Raw genomic sequence first — 18,415 nt, 5'->3', positions numbered from 1 at the left:
GAGCCTTCTAATGACGATGGAACACTCAAATTGCGTCGAAATTCAATACATCGGCCTCCAGCCGACTTGTCTCCTATTGTAACGTTCAAGGCCTCCTAATGACGATGGAACACTCAATTTGCGTGAAGAAAGAATACATCGGTTTCCAGCCGACTTGTCTCCAAAGGTCTGTTGCTGCCTCGAGCACCGTATGAACGTCTCCTGTGAGTAGATTTTCGAATCCGACACATAAATGATAGTTAATTGCAACGTTCAGGGACTCCTAAAGACGATGGAACACTCAAACTGCGTCGAGAGTCAATACATCGACCTGCAGTCGACTTGTATCCAAGGGGATATTGCAGTCTCGTGCACCATATGATCCTTCTCCTGTGAGTTTAGATTATTGAATCCGACGATAAAATGATAGTTAACTGTGACGTTCAGGGCCTTGTAATGACGAAGGAACACTCAAAATGCGTCGAGATTCAATACATCGGCCTCCAGGCGACTTGTCTCCAAGGGTCAGTTGCTGCCTCGGGCACATTATGGTCGTTTTCCTGTGAGTCTAGATTTTCGAATCCGACTCAAAAATGATAGTTGATTGTAACGTTAAGGGCCTTGTAATGACGATGGAACACTCAAATTGCGTCGAGATTCAATACATCGGGATCCAGCCGACTTATCTCCAAGGGTCTGTTGCTGCCTCGGGGACCTTATGGTCGTTCTCCTGTCAGTTTAGATTATCAAATCCGACGCAAAAATGATAGTTAATTGTAACGTATAGGGCCTTCTAATGACGATGGAACACTCAAATTGCGTCGAGATTCAATACATCGGCCTCCAGCCGACTTGACTCCAAGGGGATATCGCTGCCTCGGGCACCTTATGGTCGTTCTCCTGTGAGTCTAGATTTTCGAATCTGACGCAAAAATGATAGTTGATTGTAACGTTCAGGGCCTTGTAATGACGATGGAACACTCAAATTGCGTCGAGAATCAATACATCGGCCTCCAGCGGACTTGTCTCCAAGGGGATATTGCTGTCTCGGGCACCATATGATCCTTCTCCTGTGAGTCTAGATTTTCGAATCCGACGCAAAAATGATATTGAATAGTAACGTTCAGCGCCTCCTGATGAGGATAGAACTCTCAAATTGCGTCGAGATTCAATACATCGGCCTCCAGCCGACTTGTCTCCAAGGGTCTAATGCTTCCTCGGGCACCTTATGGTCGTTCTCCTGTGAGTCTAGAAATTCGAATCCGACGCAAAAATGATAGTTAACTGTAACGTTCAGAGCCTTCTAATGACGATGGAACACTCAAATTGCGTCGAAATTCAATACATCGGCCTCCAGCCGACTTGTCTTCAATTGTAACGTTCAAGGCCTCCTAATGACGATGGGACACTCAAATTGCGTCGAGATTCAATACATCGTCCTCCAGCCGACTTGTCTCCAAGGGGATATTGCTGTCTCGGGCACAATATGATCCTTCTCCTGTGAGTCTAGATTTTCGAATCCGACGCAAATATGATTGTGAATTGTAACGTGCAGCGCCTCCTAATGACAATAGAAGCCTCAAATAGCGTCGGGATTCAATACATCGTCCTAAAGCCGATTTGTCTCCAAGTGGATATTGCTGCCTCGGGCACCAAATGGTACGTCTGCTGTGAGTCTAGATTTTCGAATCCGACGAAAAACGTTCAGCGCCTCCTAATGACGACAGAAGACTCAAATTGCGTCGCGATCCAATACATCGTCCTCCAGCCGACTTGTCTCCAAGGGTCTATTGCTGCCTCGGGCACCTTATGGTCGTTCTCCTGTGAGTCTAGATATTCGAATCCGGCGCAAAAATTATAGTTAATTGTAACGTTCAGGGCCTTGTAATGACGATGGAACACTCAAATTGCGTCGAGATTCAATACATCGTCCTCCAGCCGACTTGTCTCCGAGGGTCTGTTGCTGCCTCGGGCACCTTATGGTCGTTCTCCTGTGAGATTAGATTATCGAATCCGACGCAAAAATGATAGTTAATAGTAACGTTCAGGGCCTCCTAATGCCGATGGAACACTCAAATTGCGTCGAGATTCAATACATCGGCCTCCAGCCGACTAGTCTCCAAGGGTCTGTTGCTGCCTCGGGCACCTTATGGTCGTTCTCCTGTGAGTCTAGATTTTCGAATCCGACGCAAAAATGATAGTTAATTGTGACGTTCAGGGCCTCCTAATGCCGATGGAACTCTCAAATTGCGTCGAGATTCAATACATCGGCCTCCCGCGGACTTGTCTCCAAGGGGATATTGCTGTCTCGAGCACCGTATGAACTTCTCCTGTGAGTAGTTTTTCGAATCCGACGCATAAATGATAGTTAATTGTAACGTTCAGGGAATTCTAATGACGATGGGACACTCAAATTGCGTCGAGATTCAATACATCGGCCTCCAGCCGACTTGTCTCCAACGGTCTATTGCTGCCTCGGGCACCTTATGGTCGTTCTCCTGTGAGTTTAGATATTCGAATCCGACGAAAAACAGATAGTTAATTCTAACATTCAGGGCCTCCTAATGACGATGGAACACTCATTTTGCGTCGCGATCCAATACATCGTCCTCCAACCGACTTGTCTCCAAGGGTCAATAGGTGCCTCGGGCACCGTATGGTCGTTACCCTGTGAGTTTAGATTATCGAATCCGACGCTAAAATGATAGTTAATTGTAACGTTTAGGGCCTCCTAATGACGATGGGACACTCAAATTGCGTCGAGATTCAATACATCGTCCTCCAGCCGACTTGTCTCCAAGGGGATATTGCTGTCTCGGGCACAATATGATCCTTCTCCTGTGAGTCTAGATTTTCGAATCCGACCCAAAAATGATAGTGAATTGTAACGTGCAGCGCCTCCTAATGGCGATAGAAGACTCAAATGGCTTCGGAATTCAATACATCGTCCTAAAGCCGATTTGTGTCCAAGGGGATATTGCTCCCTCGGGCACCAAATGGTTCGTCTGCTGTGAGTCTAGATTTTCGAATCCGACGAAAAAGTGATTGTGAATTGTAACGTTCGGCGCCTCCTAATGACGATAGAAGACTCAAATTGCGTCGCGATCCAATACATCGTCCTCCAGCCGACTTGTCTCCAAGGGTCTATTGCTGCCTCGGGCACCTTATGGTCGCTCTCCTGTGAGTCTAGAAATTCGAATCCGACGCAAAAATGATAGTTAATTGTAACGTTCAGAGCCTTCTAATGACGATGGAACACTCAAATTGCGTCGAAATTCAATACATCGCCCTCCAGCCGACTTGTCTCCAATTGTAACGTTCAAGGCCTCCTAATGACGATGGAACACTCAATTTGCGTGAAGAAAGAATACATCGGTTTCCAGCCGACTTGTCTCCAAAGGTCTATTGCTGCCTCGAGCACCGTATGAACGTCTCCTGTGAGTAGATTTTCGAATCCGACACATAAATGATAGTTAATTGTAACGTTCAGGGACTCCTAAAGACGATGGAACACTCAAACTGCGTCGAGAGTCAATACATCGACCTGCAGTCGACTTGTATCCAAGGGGATATTGCAGTCTCGTGCACCATATGATCATTCTCCTGTGAGTTAAGATTATTGAATCCGACGATAAAATGATAGTTAACTGTGACGTTCAGAGCCTTGTAATGACGATGGACCACTCAAATTGCGTCGAGATTCAATACATCGGCCTCCAGCCGACTTGTCTCCAAGGGTCTATTGCTGCCTCGGGCACTTTATAGACGTTCTCCTGTGAGTCTAGATTTTCGAATCCGACGCATAAATGATAGTTAATTGTAACGTTCAGGGCCTTGTAATGACGATGGAACACTCAAATTGCGTCGAGATTCAATACATCGTCATCCAGCCGACGTGTCTCCAAGGGTCTGTTGCTGCCTCGGGCACCTTATGGTCGTTCTCCTGTGAGTTTAGATTATCGAATCCGACGCAAAAATGATAGTTAATTGTAACGTTTAGGGCCTTCTAATGACGATGGAACACTCAAATTGCGTCGAGATTCAATACATCGGCCTCCAGCCGACTTGTCTCCAAGGGGATATCGCTGCCTCGGGCACCTTATGGTCGTTCTCCTGTGAGTCAACATTTTAGAATCCGACGCAAAAATGATAGTTAATTGTAACGTTCAGGGCCTTGTAATGACGATGGAACACTCAAATTACGTCGACATTCAATACATCGGCCTCCAGCGGACTTGTCTCCGAGGGGATATTGCTGTCTCGGGCACCATATGATCCTTCTCCTGTGAGTCTAGATTTTCGAATCCGACGCAAAAATGATATTGAATAGTAACGTTCAGCGCCTCCTGATGAGGATAGAACTCTCAAATTGCGTCGAGATTCAATACATCGGCCTCCAGCCGACTTGTCTCCAAGGGTCTATTGCTGCCTCGGGCACCGTATGGTCGTTCCCCTGTGAGTCATCATTTTAGAATCCGACGCAAAAATGATAGTTAATTGTAACGTTCAGGGCCTTGTAATGACGATGGAACACTCAAATTGCGTCGAGATTCAATACATCGTTCTCCAGCCGACTTGTCTCCATGGGTCTGTTGCTGCCTCGGGCACCTTATGGTCGTTCTCCTGTGAGTTTAGATTATCGAATCCGACGCAAAAATGATAGTTAATTGTAACGTTCAGGGCCTCCTAATGCCGAAGGAAATCTCAGATTGCGTCGAGATTCAATACATCGGCCTCCAGCCGACTTGTCTCCAAGGGTCTATTGCTGCCTCGGGCACTTTAAGGACGTTCTCCTGTGAGTCTAGATTTTCGAGTCCGACGCAAAAATGATAGGTAATTGTAACGTTCAGGGCCTTGTGATGACGATGGAACACTCAAATTGCGTCGAGATTCAATACATCGGCCTCCAGCCGACTTGTCTCCAAGGGTCTATTGCTGCCTCGGGCACTTTATGGACGTTCTCCTGTGAGTCTATATTTTCGAATCCGACCCATAAATGATAGTTAATTGTAACGTTCAGGGCCTTGTAATGACGATGGAACACTCAAATTGCGTCGAGATTCAATACATCGTCATCCAGCCGACGTGTCTCCAAGGGTCTGTTGCTGCCTCGGGCACCTTATGGTCGTTTTCCTGTCAGTTTAGATTATCGAATCCGACGCAAAAATGATAGTTAATTTTAACGTTTAGGGCCTCCTAATGACGATGGAACACTCATATTGCGTCGATATTCTATACATCGGCCTCCAGCCGACTTGTCTCCAAGGGCCTGTTGCTGCCTCGGGCACCATATGATCCTTCTCCTGTGAGTCTAGATTTTCGAATCCGACGCAAAAATGATAATGAATAGTAACGTTCAGCGCCTCCTGATAACGATAGAACTCTCAACTTGCGTCGAGATTCAATACATCGGCCTCCAGCGGACTTGTCTCCAAGAGGATATTGCTGTCTCGAGCACCGTATGAACTTCTCCTGAGAGTAGATTTTCGAATCCGACGCATAAATGATAGTTAATTGTAACGTTCAGGGCCTTCTAATGACGATGGGACACTGAAATTGCGTCGAGATTCAATACATCGGCCTCCAGCCGACTTGTCTCCAACGGTCTATTGCTGCCTCGGGCACCTTACGGTCGTTCTCCTGTGAGTTTAGATTTTCGAATACGACGAAAAACTGATAGTTAATTGTAACATTCAGGGCCTCCTAATGACGATGGAACACTCATTTTGCGTGGCGATCCAATACATCGTCCTCCAACCGACTTGTCTCCAAAGGTCAATAGCTTCCTCGGGCACCGTATGGTCGTTCCCCTGTGAGTTTGGATTAGCGAATCCGACGCAAAAATGATAGTTAATTGTAACGTTTAGGGCCTCCTAATGACGATGGGACACTCAAATTGCGTCGAGATTCAATACATCGTCCTCCAGCCGACTTGTCTCCAAGGGGATATTGCTGTATCGGGCACAATATGATCCTTCTCCTGTGAGTCTAGATTTTCGAATCCGACGCTAAAATTGAATTTTACGTTCAGGGCCTTCTAATGACAATGGAACACTCAAATTGCGTCGAGATTCAATACATCGGCCTCCAGCCGACTTGTCTCCAAGTCGCTGCCTCGGGCACCACATGGTCCTTCTCCTGTGAGTCTAGATTTTCGAATCCGACGCAAAAATGATAGTGAATTGTAACGTTCAGCGCCTCCTAATGACGATAGAAGTCTCAAATTGCGTCGCGATCCAATACATCGTCCTCCAACGGACTTGTCTCCAAGGGTCTATTGCTGCCTCGGGCACCTTATGGTCGTTCTCCTGTGAGTCTAGATTTTTGAATCCGACACAAAAATGATAGTCAATAGTAACGTTCAGGGCCTTGTAATGACGATGGAACACTCAAATTGTGTCGAGATTCAATACATCGTCATCCAGCCGACTTGTCTCCAAGGGTCTGTTGCTGCCTCGGCCACCTTATGGTCGTTCTTCTGTGAGTTTAGATTATCGAATCCGATGCAAAAATGATAGTTAATTGTAACGTTCAGGGCCTCCTAATGCCGATGGAACACTCAAATTGCGTCGAGATTCAATACATCGGCCTCCAGCCGACTTGTCTCCAAGGGTCTATTGCTGCCACGGGCACCTTGTGGTCGTTCTCCTGTGAGTCTAGATTTTCGAATCCGACGCAAAAATGATAGTGAATTGTAACGTTCAGAGCCATCTAAGGACGATGGAACACTCAAATTGCGTCGAGATTCAATACATCGGCCTCCAGCCGACTTGTCTCCAAGGGGATATCGCTGCCTCGGGCACTACTTGTTCCTTCTCCTGTGAGTCTAGATTTTCGAATCCGACGCAAAATTGATAGTTAATTGTAACGTTCAGGGCCTTCTAATGCCGATGGAACTCTCAAATTGCGTCGAGATTCAATACATCGGCCTCCAGCGGACTTGTCTCCAAGGGGATATTGCTGTCTCGAGCACCGTATGAACTTCTCCTGTGAGTAGATTTTCGAATCCGACGCATAAATGATAGTGAATTGTATCGTTCAGGGCCTTGTAATGACGATGGGACACTCAAATTGCGTCGAGATTCAATACATCGGCCTCCAGCCGACTTGTCTCCAAGGGGATATCGCTGCCTCGGGCACTACTTGTTCCTTCTCCTGTGAGTTTAGATTATCGAATCCGACGCAAAAATGATAGTTAATTGTAACGTTTAGGGCCTTCTAATGACGATGGAACACTCAAATTGCGTCGAGATTCAATACATCGGCCTCCAGCCGACTTGTCTCCAAGGGGATATCGCTGCCTCGGGCACCTTATGGTCGTTCTCCTGTGAGTCAACATTTTAGAATCCGACGCAAAAATGATAGTTAATTGTAACGTTCAGGGCCTTGTAATGACGATGGAACACTCAAATTGCGTCGAGATTCAATACATCGGCCTCCAGCCGACTTGTCTCCAAGGGTCTATTGCTGCCTCGGGCACCTTATGGTCGTTCTCCTGTGAGTGTAGATTATCGAATCCGACGCAAAAATGATAGTAAATTGTAACGTTTAGGGCCTTGTAATGACGATGGAACACTCAAATTACGTCGAGATTCAATACATCGGCCTCCAGCCGACTTGTCTCCAAGGGTCTGTTGCTGCCTCGGGCACCTTATGGTCGTTCTCCTGTGAGTTTAGATTATCGTATCCGACGCAAAAATGATAGTTAATTGTAACGTTTAGGGCCTTGTAATGACGATGGAAGACTCAAATTGCGTCGAGATTCAATACATCGGCCTCCAGCCGACTTGTCTCCAAGGGTCTATTGCTGCCTCGGGCACCTTATGGTCGTTCTCCTGTGAGTGTAGATTATCGAATCCGACGCAAAAATGATAGTTAATTGTAACGTTTAGGGCCTTGTAATGACGATGGAACACACTAATTGCGTCACTATTCAATACATCGGCCTCCAGTCGATTTGTCTCCAAAGGGTATAATGCTGTCTCGAGCACCGTATGAACTTCTCCTGCGAGTAGATTTTCGATTCCGACGCTAAAATGATAGTTAATTGTAACGTTCAGGGCGTTGTAATGACGATGGAACACTCAAATTGCGTCGAGATTCAATACATCGTTCTCCAGCCGACTTGTCTCCAAGGGTCTGTTGCTGCCTCGGGCACCTTATGGTCGTTCTCCTGTGAGTTTAGATTATCGAATCCGACGCAAAAATGATAGTTAATTGTAACGTACAGGGCCTCCTAATGCCGAAGGAACACTCAGATTGCGTCGAGATTCAATACATCGTCCTCCAGCCGACTTGTCTCCAAGGGGATATTGCTGTATCGGGCACAATATGATCCTTCTCCTGTGAGTCTAGATTTTCGAATCCGACGCTAAAATTGAATTGTAACGTTCAGGGCCTTCTAATGACGATGGAACACTCAAATTGCGTCGAGATTCAATACATCGGCCTCCAGCCGACTTGTCTCCAAGTCGCTGCCTCGGGCACTAAATGGTCCTTCTCCTGTGAGTCTAGATTTTCGAATCCGACGCAAAAATGATAGTGAATTGTAACGTTCAGCGCCTCCTAATGACGATAGAAGTCTCAAATTGCGTCGCGATCCAATACATCGTCCTCCAACGGACTTGTCTCCAAGGGTCTATTGCTGCCTCGGGCACCTTATGGTCGTTCTCCTGTGAGTCTAGATTTTCGAATCCGACACAAAAATGATAGTCAATAGTAACGTTCAGGGCCTTCTAATGACGATGGGACACTGAAATTGCGTCGAGATTCAATACATCGGCCTCCAGCCGACTTGTCTCCAACGGTCTATTGCTGCCTCGGGCACCTTACGGTCGTTCTCCTGTGAGTTTAGATTTTCGAATACGACGAAAAACTGATAGTTAATTGTAACATTCAGGGCCTCCTAATGACGATGGAACACTCATTTTGCGTGGCGATCCAATACATCGTCCTCCAACCGACTTGTCTCCAAAGGTCAATAGCTTCCTCGGGCACCGTATGGTCGTTCCCCTGTGAGTTTGGATTAGCGAATCCGACGCAAAAATGATAGTTAATTGTAACGTTTAGGGCCTCCTAATGACGATGGGACACTCAAATTGCGTCGAGATTCAATACATCGTCCTCCAGCCGACTTGTCTCCAAGGGGATATTGCTGTATCGGGCACAATATGATCCTTCTCCTGTGAGTCTAGATTTTCGAATCCGACGCTAAAATTGAATTGTTACGTTCAGGGCCTTCTAATGACAATGGAACACTCAAATTGCGTCGAGATTCAATACATCGGCCTCCAGCCGACTTGTCTCCAAGTCGCTGCCTCGGGCACCACATGGTCCTTCTCCTGTGAGTCTAGATTTTCGAATCCGACGCAAAAATGATAGTGAATTGTAACGTTCAGCGCCTCCTAATGACGATAGAAGTCTCAAATTGCGTCGCGATCCAATACATCGTCCTCCAACGGACTTGTCTCCAAGGGTCTATTGCTGCCTCGGGCACCTTATGGTCGTTCTCCTGTGAGTCTAGATTTTTGAATCCGACACAAAAATGATAGTCAATAGTAACGTTCACGGCCTTGTAATGACGATGGAACACTCAAATTGTGTCGAGATTCAATACATCGTCATCCAGCCGACTTGTCTCCAAGGGTCTGTTGCTGCCTCGGCCACCTTATGGTCGTTCTTCTGTGAGTTTAGATTATCGAATCCGATGCAAAAATGATAGTTAATTGTAACGTTCAGGGCCTCCTAATGCCGATGGAACACTCAAATTGCGTCGAGATTCAATACATCGGCCTCCAGCCGACTTGTCTCCAAGGGTCTATTGCTGCCACGGGCACCTTGTGGTCGTTCTCCTGTGAGTCTAGATTTTCGAATCCGACGCAAAAATGATAGTGAATTGTAACGTTCAGAGCCATCTAAGGACGATGGAACACTCAAATTGCGTCGAGATTCAATACATCGGCCTCCAGCCGACTTGTCTCCAAGGGGATATCGCTGCCTCGGGCACTACTTGTTCCTTCTCCTGTGAGTCTAGATTTTCGAATCCGACGCAAAAATGATAGTTAATTGTAACGTTCAGGGCCTTCTAATGCCGATGGAACTCTCAAATTGCGTCGAGATTCAATACATCGGCCTCCAGCGGACTTGTCTCCAAGGGGATATTGCTGTCTCGAGCACCGTATGAACTTCTCCTGTGAGTAGATTTTCGAATCCGACGCATAAATGATAGTGAATTGTATCGTTCAGGGCCTTGTAATGACGATGGGACACTCAAATTGCGTCGAGATTCAATACATCGGCCTCCAGCCGACTTGTCTCCAAGGGGATATCGCTGCCTCGGGCACTACTTGTTCCTTCTCCTGTGAGTTTAGATTATCGAATCCGACGCAAAAATGATAGTTAATTGTAACGTTTAGGGCCTTCTAATGACGATGGAACACTCAAATTGCGTCGAGATTCAATACATCGGCCTCCAGCCGACTTGTCTCCAAGGGGATATCGCTGCCTCGGGCACCTTATGGTCGTTCTCCTGTGAGTCAACATTTTAGAATCCGACGCAAAAATGATAGTTAATTGTAACGTTCAGGGCCTTGTAATGACGATGGAACACTCAAATTGCGTCGAGATTCAATACATCGGCCTCCAGCCGACTTGTCTCCAAGGGTCTATTGCTGCCTCGGGCACCTTATGGTCGTTCTCCTGTGAGTGTAGATTATCGAATCCGACGCAAAAATGATAGTAAATTGTAACGTTTAGGGCCTTGTAATGACGATGGAACACTCAAATTACGTCGAGATTCAATACATCGGCCTCCAGCCGACTTGTCTCCAAGGGTCTGTTGCTGCCTCGGGCACCTTATGGTCGTTCTCCTGTGAGTTTAGATTATCGTATCCGACGCAAAAATGATAGTTAATTGTAACGTTTAGGGCCTTGTAATGACGATGGAAGACTCAAATTGCGTCGAGATTCAATACATCGGCCTCCAGCCGACTTGTCTCCAAGGGTCTATTGCTGCCTCGGGCACCTTATGGTCGTTCTCCTGTGAGTGTAGATTATCGAATCCGACGCAAAAATGATAGTTAATTGTAACGTTTAGGGCCTTGTAATGACGATGGAACACACTAATTGCGTCACTATTCAATACATCGGCCTCCAGTCGATTTGTCTCCAAAGGGTATAATGCTGTCTCGAGCACCGTATGAACTTCTCCTGCGAGTAGATTTTCGATTCCGACGCTAAAATGATAGTTAATTGTAACGTTCAGGGCGTTGTAATGACGATGGAACACTCAAATTGCGTCGAGATTCAATACATCGTTCTCCAGCCGACTTGTCTCCAAGGGTCTGTTGCTGCCTCGGGCACCTTATGGTCGTTCTCCTGTGAGTTTAGATTATCGAATCCGACGCAAAAATGATAGTTAATTGTAACGTACAGGGCCTCCTAATGCCGAAGGAACACTCAGATTGCGTCGAGATTCAATACATCGTCCTCCAGCCGACTTGTCTCCAAGGGGATATTGCTGTATCGGGCACAATATGATCCTTCTCCTGTGAGTCTAGATTTTCGAATCCGACGCTAAAATTGAATTGTAACGTTCAGGGCCTTCTAATGACGATGGAACACTCAAATTGCGTCGAGATTCAATACATCGGCCTCCAGCCGACTTGTCTCCAAGTCGCTGCCTCGGGCACTAAATGGTCCTTCTCCTGTGAGTCTAGATTTTCGAATCCGACGCAAAAATGATAGTGAATTGTAACGTTCAGCGCCTCCTAATGACGATAGAAGTCTCAAATTGCGTCGCGATCCAATACATCGTCCTCCAACGGACTTGTCTCCAAGGGTCTATTGCTGCCTCGGGCACCTTATGGTCGTTCTCCTGTGAGTCTAGATTTTCGAATCCGACACAAAAATGATAGTCAATAGTAACGTTCAGGGCCTTGTAATGACGATGGAACACTCAAATTGTGTCGAGATTCAATACATCGTCATCCAGCCGACTTGTCTCCAAGGGTCTGTTGCTGCCTCGGCCACCTTATGGTCGTTCTTCTGTGAGTTTAGATTATCGAATCCGACGCAAAAATGATAGTTAATTGTAACGTTCAGGGCCTCCTAATGCCGATGGAACACTCAAATTGCGTCGAGATTCAATACATCGGCTTCCAGCCGACTTGTCTCCAAGGGTCTACTGCTACCTCGGGCACCTTATGGTCTTTCTCCTGTGAGTCTAGATTTTCGAATCCGACGCAAAAATGATAGTTAATTGTAACGTTCAGGGCCATGTAATGACGATGGAACACTCAAATTGCGACGAGATTCAATGCATCGGCCTCCAGCCGACTTGTCTCCAAGGGTCTGTTGCTGCCTCGGGCACCTTATGGTCGTTCTGTTGTGAGATTAGATTATCGAATCCGACGCAAAAATGATAGTTAATTGTAACGTTCAGGGCCTCCTAATGCCGATGGAACACTCAAATTGCGTCGAGATTCAATACATCGGCCTCCAGCCGACTTGTCTCCAAGGGTCTATTGCTGCCACGGGCACCTTATGGTCGTTCTCCTGTGAGTCTAGATTTTCGAATCCGACGCAAAAATGATAGTGAATTGTAACGTTCAGAGCCTTCTAAGGACGATGGAACACTCAAATTGCGTCGAGATTCAATACATCGGCCTCCAGCCGACTTGTCTCCAAGGGGATATCGCTGCCTCGGGCACTACTTGTTCCTTCTCCTGTGAGTCTAGATTTTCGAATCCGACGCAAAAATGATAGTTAATTGTAACGTTCAGGGCCTTCTAATGCCGATGGAACTCTCAAATTGCGTCGAGATTCAATCCATCGGCCTCCAGCGGACTTGTCTCCAAGGGGATATTGCTGTCTCGAGCACCGTATGAACTTCTCCTGTGAGTAGATTTTCGAATCCGACGCATAAATGATAGTGAATTGTATCGTTCAGGGCCTTGTAATGACGATGGGACACTCAAATTGCGTCGAGATTCAATACATCGGCCTCCAGCCGACTTGTCTCCAACGGTCTATTGCTGCCTCGGTCACCTTATGGTCGTTCTCCTGTGAGTTTAGATTTTTGAATCCGACGAAAAACTGATAGTGAATTGTAACGTTCAGCGCCTCCTAATGACGATAGAAGACTCAAATTGCGTCGAGATTCAATACATCGTCCTCCAGCCGATTTGTCTCCAAGGGGTATATTGCTGTCTCGAGCACCGTATGAACTTCTCCTGTGAGTAGATTTTCGAATCCGACGCGAAACTGATAGTGAATTGTAACGTTCAGCGCCTCCTAATGACGATGGAACACTCAAATTGCGTCGAGATTCAATACATCGGCCTCCAGCCGACTTGTCTCCAAGGGTCTATTGCTGCCTCGGGCACCTTATGGTCGTTCTCCTGTGAGTGTAGATTATCGAATCCGACGCAAAAATGATAGTAAATTGTAACGTTTAGGGCCTTGTAATGACGATGGAACACTCAAATTACGTCGAGATTCAATACATCGGCCTCCAGCCGACTTGTCTCCAAGGGTCTGTTGCTGCCTCGGGCACCTTATGGTCGTTCTCCTGTGAGTTTAGATTATCGTATCCGACGCAAAAATGATAGTTAATTGTAACGTTTAGGGCCTCCTAATGCCGAAGGAACACTCAGATTGCGTCGAGATTCAATACATCGGCCTCCAGCCGACTTGTGTCCAAGGGTCTATTGCTGCCTCGGGCACTTTAAGGACGTTCTCCTGTGAGTCTAGATTTTCGAGTCCGACGCAAAAATGATAGTTAATTGTAACGTTCAGGGCCTTGTGATGACGATGGAAAACTCAAATTGCGTCGAGATTCAATACATCGGCCTCCAGCCGACTTGTCTCCAAGGGTCTGTTGCTGCCTCGGGCACCTTATGGTCGTTCTCCTGTGAGTTTAGATTATCGTATCCGACGCAAAAATGATAGTTAATTGTAACGTTTAGGGCCTTGTAATGACGATGGAACACTCAAATTGCGTCGAGATTCAATACATCGGCCTCCAGCCGACTTGTCTCCAAGGGTCTGTTGCTGCCTCGGGCACCTTATGGTCGTTCTCCTGTGAGTTTAGATTATCGTATCCGACGCAAAAATGATAGTTAATTGTAACGTTTAGGGCCTTGTAATGACGATGGAACACACTAATTGCGTCGCTATTCAATACATCGGCCTCCAGTCGATTTGTCTCCAAAGGGTATAATGCTGTCTCGAGCACCGTATGAACTTCTCCTGCGAGTAGATTTTCGAATCCGACGCTAAAATGATAGTTAATTGTAACGTTCAGGACGTTGTAATGACGATGGAACACTCAAATTGCGTCGAGATTCAATACATCGTTCTCCAGCCGACTTGTCTCCAAGGGTCTGTTGCTGCCTCGGGCACCTTATGGTCGTTCTCCTGTGAGTTTAGATTATCGAATCCGACGCAAAAATGATAGTTAATTGTAACGTTCAGGGCCTCCTAATGCCGAAGGAAATCTCAGATTGCGTCGAGATTCAATACATCGGCCTCCAGCCGACTTGTCTCCAAGGGTCTATTGCTGCCTCGGGCACTTTAAGGACGTTCTCCTGTGAGTCTAGATTTTCGAGTCCGACGCAAAAATGATAGTTAATTGTAACGTTCAGGGCCTTGTGATGACGATGGAACACTCAAATTGCGTCGAGATTCAATACATCGGCCTCCAGCCGACTTGTCTCCAAGGGTCTATTGCTGCCTCGGGCACTTTATGGACGTTCTCCTGTGAGTCTAGATTTTCGAATCCGACGCATAAATGATAGTTAATTGTAACGTTCAGGGCCTTGTAATGACGATGGAACACTCAAATTGCGTCGAGATTCAATACATCGTCATCCAGCCGACGTGTCTCCAAGGGTCTGTTGCTGCCTCGGGCACCTTATGGTCGTTCTCCTGTGAGTTTAGATTATCGAATCCGACGCAAAAATGATAGTTAATTGTAACGTTTGGGGCCTTGTAATGACGACGGGACACTCAAATTGCGTCGAGATTCAATACATCGTCCTCCAGCCGACTTGTCTCCAAGGGTCTAATGCTGCCTCGAGCACCTTATGGTCGTTTTCCTGTCAGTTTAGATTATCGAATCCGACGCAAAAATGATAGTTAATTTTAACGTTTAGGGCCTCCTAATGACGATGGAACACTCATATTGCGTCGATATTCTATACATCGGCCTCCAGCCGACTTGTCTCCAAGGGTCTGTTGCTGCCTCGGGCACCCTATGATCCTTCTCCTGTGAGTCTAGATTTTCGAATCCGACGCAAAAATGATAGTGAATAGTAACGTTCAGCGCCTCCTGATAACGATAGAACTCTCAACTTGCGTCGAGATTCAATACATCGGCCTCCAGCGGACTTGTCTCCAAGAGGATATTGCTGTCTCGAGCACCGTATGAACTTCTCCTGAGAGTAGATTTTCGAATCCGACGCAAAAATGATAGTGAATTGTAACGTTCAGAGCCTTCTAAGGACGATGGAACACTCAAATTGCGTCGAGATTCAATACATCGGCCTCCAGCCGACTTGTCTCCAAGGGGATATCGCTGCCTCGGGCACTACTTGTTCCTTCTCCTGTGAGTCTAGATTTTCGAATCCGACGCAAAAATGATAGTTAATTGTAACGTTCAGGGCCTTCTAATGCCGATGGAACTCTCAAATTGCGTCGAGATTCAATACATCGGCCTCCAGCGGACTTGTCTCCAAGGGGATATTGCTGTCTCGAGCACCGTATGAACTTCTCCTGTGAGTAGATTTTCGAATCCGACGCATAAATGATAGTGAATTGTATCGTTCAGGGCCTTGTAATGACGATGGGACACTCAAATTGCGTCGAGATTCAATACATCGGCCTCCAGCCGACTTGTCTCCAACGGTCTATTGCTGCCTCGGTCACCTTATGGTCGTTCTCCTGTGAGTTTAGATTTTCGAATCCGACGAAAAACTGATAGTGAATTGTAACGTTCAGCGCCTCCTAATGACGATAGAAGACTCAAATTGCGTCGAGATTCAATACATCGTCCTCCAGCCGATTTGTCTCCAAGGGGTATATTGCTGTCTCGAGCACCGTATGAACTTCTCCTGTGAGTAGATTTTCGAATCCGACGCGAAACTGATAGTGAATTGTAACGTTCAGCGCCTCCTAATGACGATGGAACACTCAAATTGCGTCGAGATTCAATACATCGGCCTCCAGCCGACTTGTCTCCAAGGGTCTATTGCTGCCTCGGGCACCTTATGGTCGTTCTCCTGTGAGTGTAGATTATCGAATCCGACGCAAAAATGATAGTAAATTGTAACGTTTAGGGCCTTGTAATGACGATGGAACACTCAAATTACGTCGAGATTCAATACATCGGCCTCCAGCCGACTTGTCTCCAAGGGTCTGTTGCTGCCTCGGGCACCTTATGGTCGTTCTCCTGTGAGTTTAGATTATCGTATCCGACGCAAAAATGATAGTTAATTGTAACGTTTAGGGCCTTGTAATGACGATGGAACACTCAAATTGCGTCGAGATTCAATACATCGGCCTCCAGCCGACTTGTCTCCAAGGGTCTGTTGCTGCCTCGGGCACCTTATGGTCGTTCTCCTGTGAGTTTAGATTATCGTATCCTACGCAAAAATGATAGTTAATTGTAACGTTTAGGGCCTTGTAATGACGATGGAACACACTAATTGCGTCACTATTCAATACATCGGCCTCCAGTCGATTTGTCTCCAAAGGGTATAATGCTGTCTCGAGCACCGTATGAACTTCTCCTGCGAGTAGATTTTCGATTCCGACGCTAAAATGATAGTTAATTGTAACGTACAGGGCCTCCTAATGCCGAAGGAACACTCAGATTGCGTCGAGATTCAATACATCGGCCTCCAGCCGACTTGTCTCCAAGGGTCTATTGCTGCCTCGGGCACTTTAAGGACGTTCTCCTGTGAGTCTAGATTTTCGAGTCCGACGCAAAAATGATAGTTAATTGTAACGTTCAGGGCCTTGTGATGACGATGGAAAACTCAAATTGCGTCGAGATTCAATACATCGGCCTCCAGCCGACTTGTCTCCAAGGGTCTGTTGCTGCCTCGGGCACCTTATGGTCGTTCTCCTGTGAGTTTAGATTATCGTATCCGACGCAAAAATGATAGTTAATTGTAACGTTTAGGGCCTTGTAATGACGATGGAACACACTAATTGCGTCGCTATTCAATACATCGGCCTCCAGTCGATTTGTCTCCAAAGGGGATAATGCTGTCTCGAGCACCGTATGAACTTCTCCTGCGAGTAGATTTTCGAATCCGACGCTAAAATGATAGTTAATTGTAACGTTCAGGACGTTGTAATGACGATGGAACACTCAAATTGCGTCGAGATTCAATACATCGTTCTCCAGCCGACTTGTCTCCAAGAGTCTGTTGCTGCCTCGGGCACCTTATGGTCGTTCTCCTGTGAGTTTAGATTATCGAATCCGACGCAAAAATGATAGTTAATTGTAACGTTCAGGGCCTCCTAATGCCGAAGGAAATCTCAGATTGCGTCGAGATTCAATACATCGGCCTCCAGCCGACTTGTCTCCAAGGGTCTATTGCTGCCTCGGGCACTTTAAGGACGTTCTCCTGTGAGTCTAGATTTTCGAGTCCGACGCAAAAATGATAGTTAATTGTAACGTTCAGGGCCTTGTGATGACGATGGAACACTCAAATTGCGTCGAGATTCAATACATCGGCCTCCAGCCGACTTGTCTCCAAGGGTCTATTGCTGCCTCGGGCACTTTATGGACGTTCTCCTGTGAGTCTAGATTTTCGAATCCGACGCATAAATGATAGTTAATTGTAACGTTCAGGGCCTTGTAATGACGATGGAACACTCAAATTGCGTCGAGATTCAATACATCGTCATCCAGCCGACGTGTCTCCAAGGGTCTGTTGCTGCCTCGGGCACCTTATGGTCGTTCTCCTGTGAGTTTAGATTATCGAATCCGACGCAAAAATGATAGTTAATTGTAACGTTTGGGGCCTTGTAATGACGACGGGACACTCAAATTGCGTCGAGATTCAATACATCGTCCTCCAGCCGACTTGTCTCCAAGGGTCTAATGCTGCCTCGAGCACCTTATGGTCGTTTTCCTGTCAGTTTAGATTATCGAATCCGACGCAAAAATGATAGTTAATTTTAACGTTTAGGGCCTCCTAATGACGATGGAACACTCATATTGCGTCGATATTCTATACATCGGCCTCCAGCCGACTTGTCTCCAAGGGTCTGTTGCTGCCTCGGGCACCCTATGATCCTTCTCCTGTGAGTCTAGATTTTCGAATCCGACGCAAAAAAGATAGTGAATAGTAACGTTCAGCGCCTCCTGATAGCGATAGAACTCTCAACTTGCGTCGAGATTCAATACATCGGCCTCCAGCGG

This window comes from Schistocerca serialis, unplaced genomic scaffold (genome assembly GCF_023864345.2).
Source record: "Schistocerca serialis cubense isolate TAMUIC-IGC-003099 unplaced genomic scaffold, iqSchSeri2.2 HiC_scaffold_1370, whole genome shotgun sequence".
NCBI classification, from domain to species: Eukaryota; Metazoa; Arthropoda; class Insecta; order Orthoptera; family Acrididae; genus Schistocerca; species Schistocerca serialis.
This window is presented reverse-complemented; position numbering follows the sequence as displayed.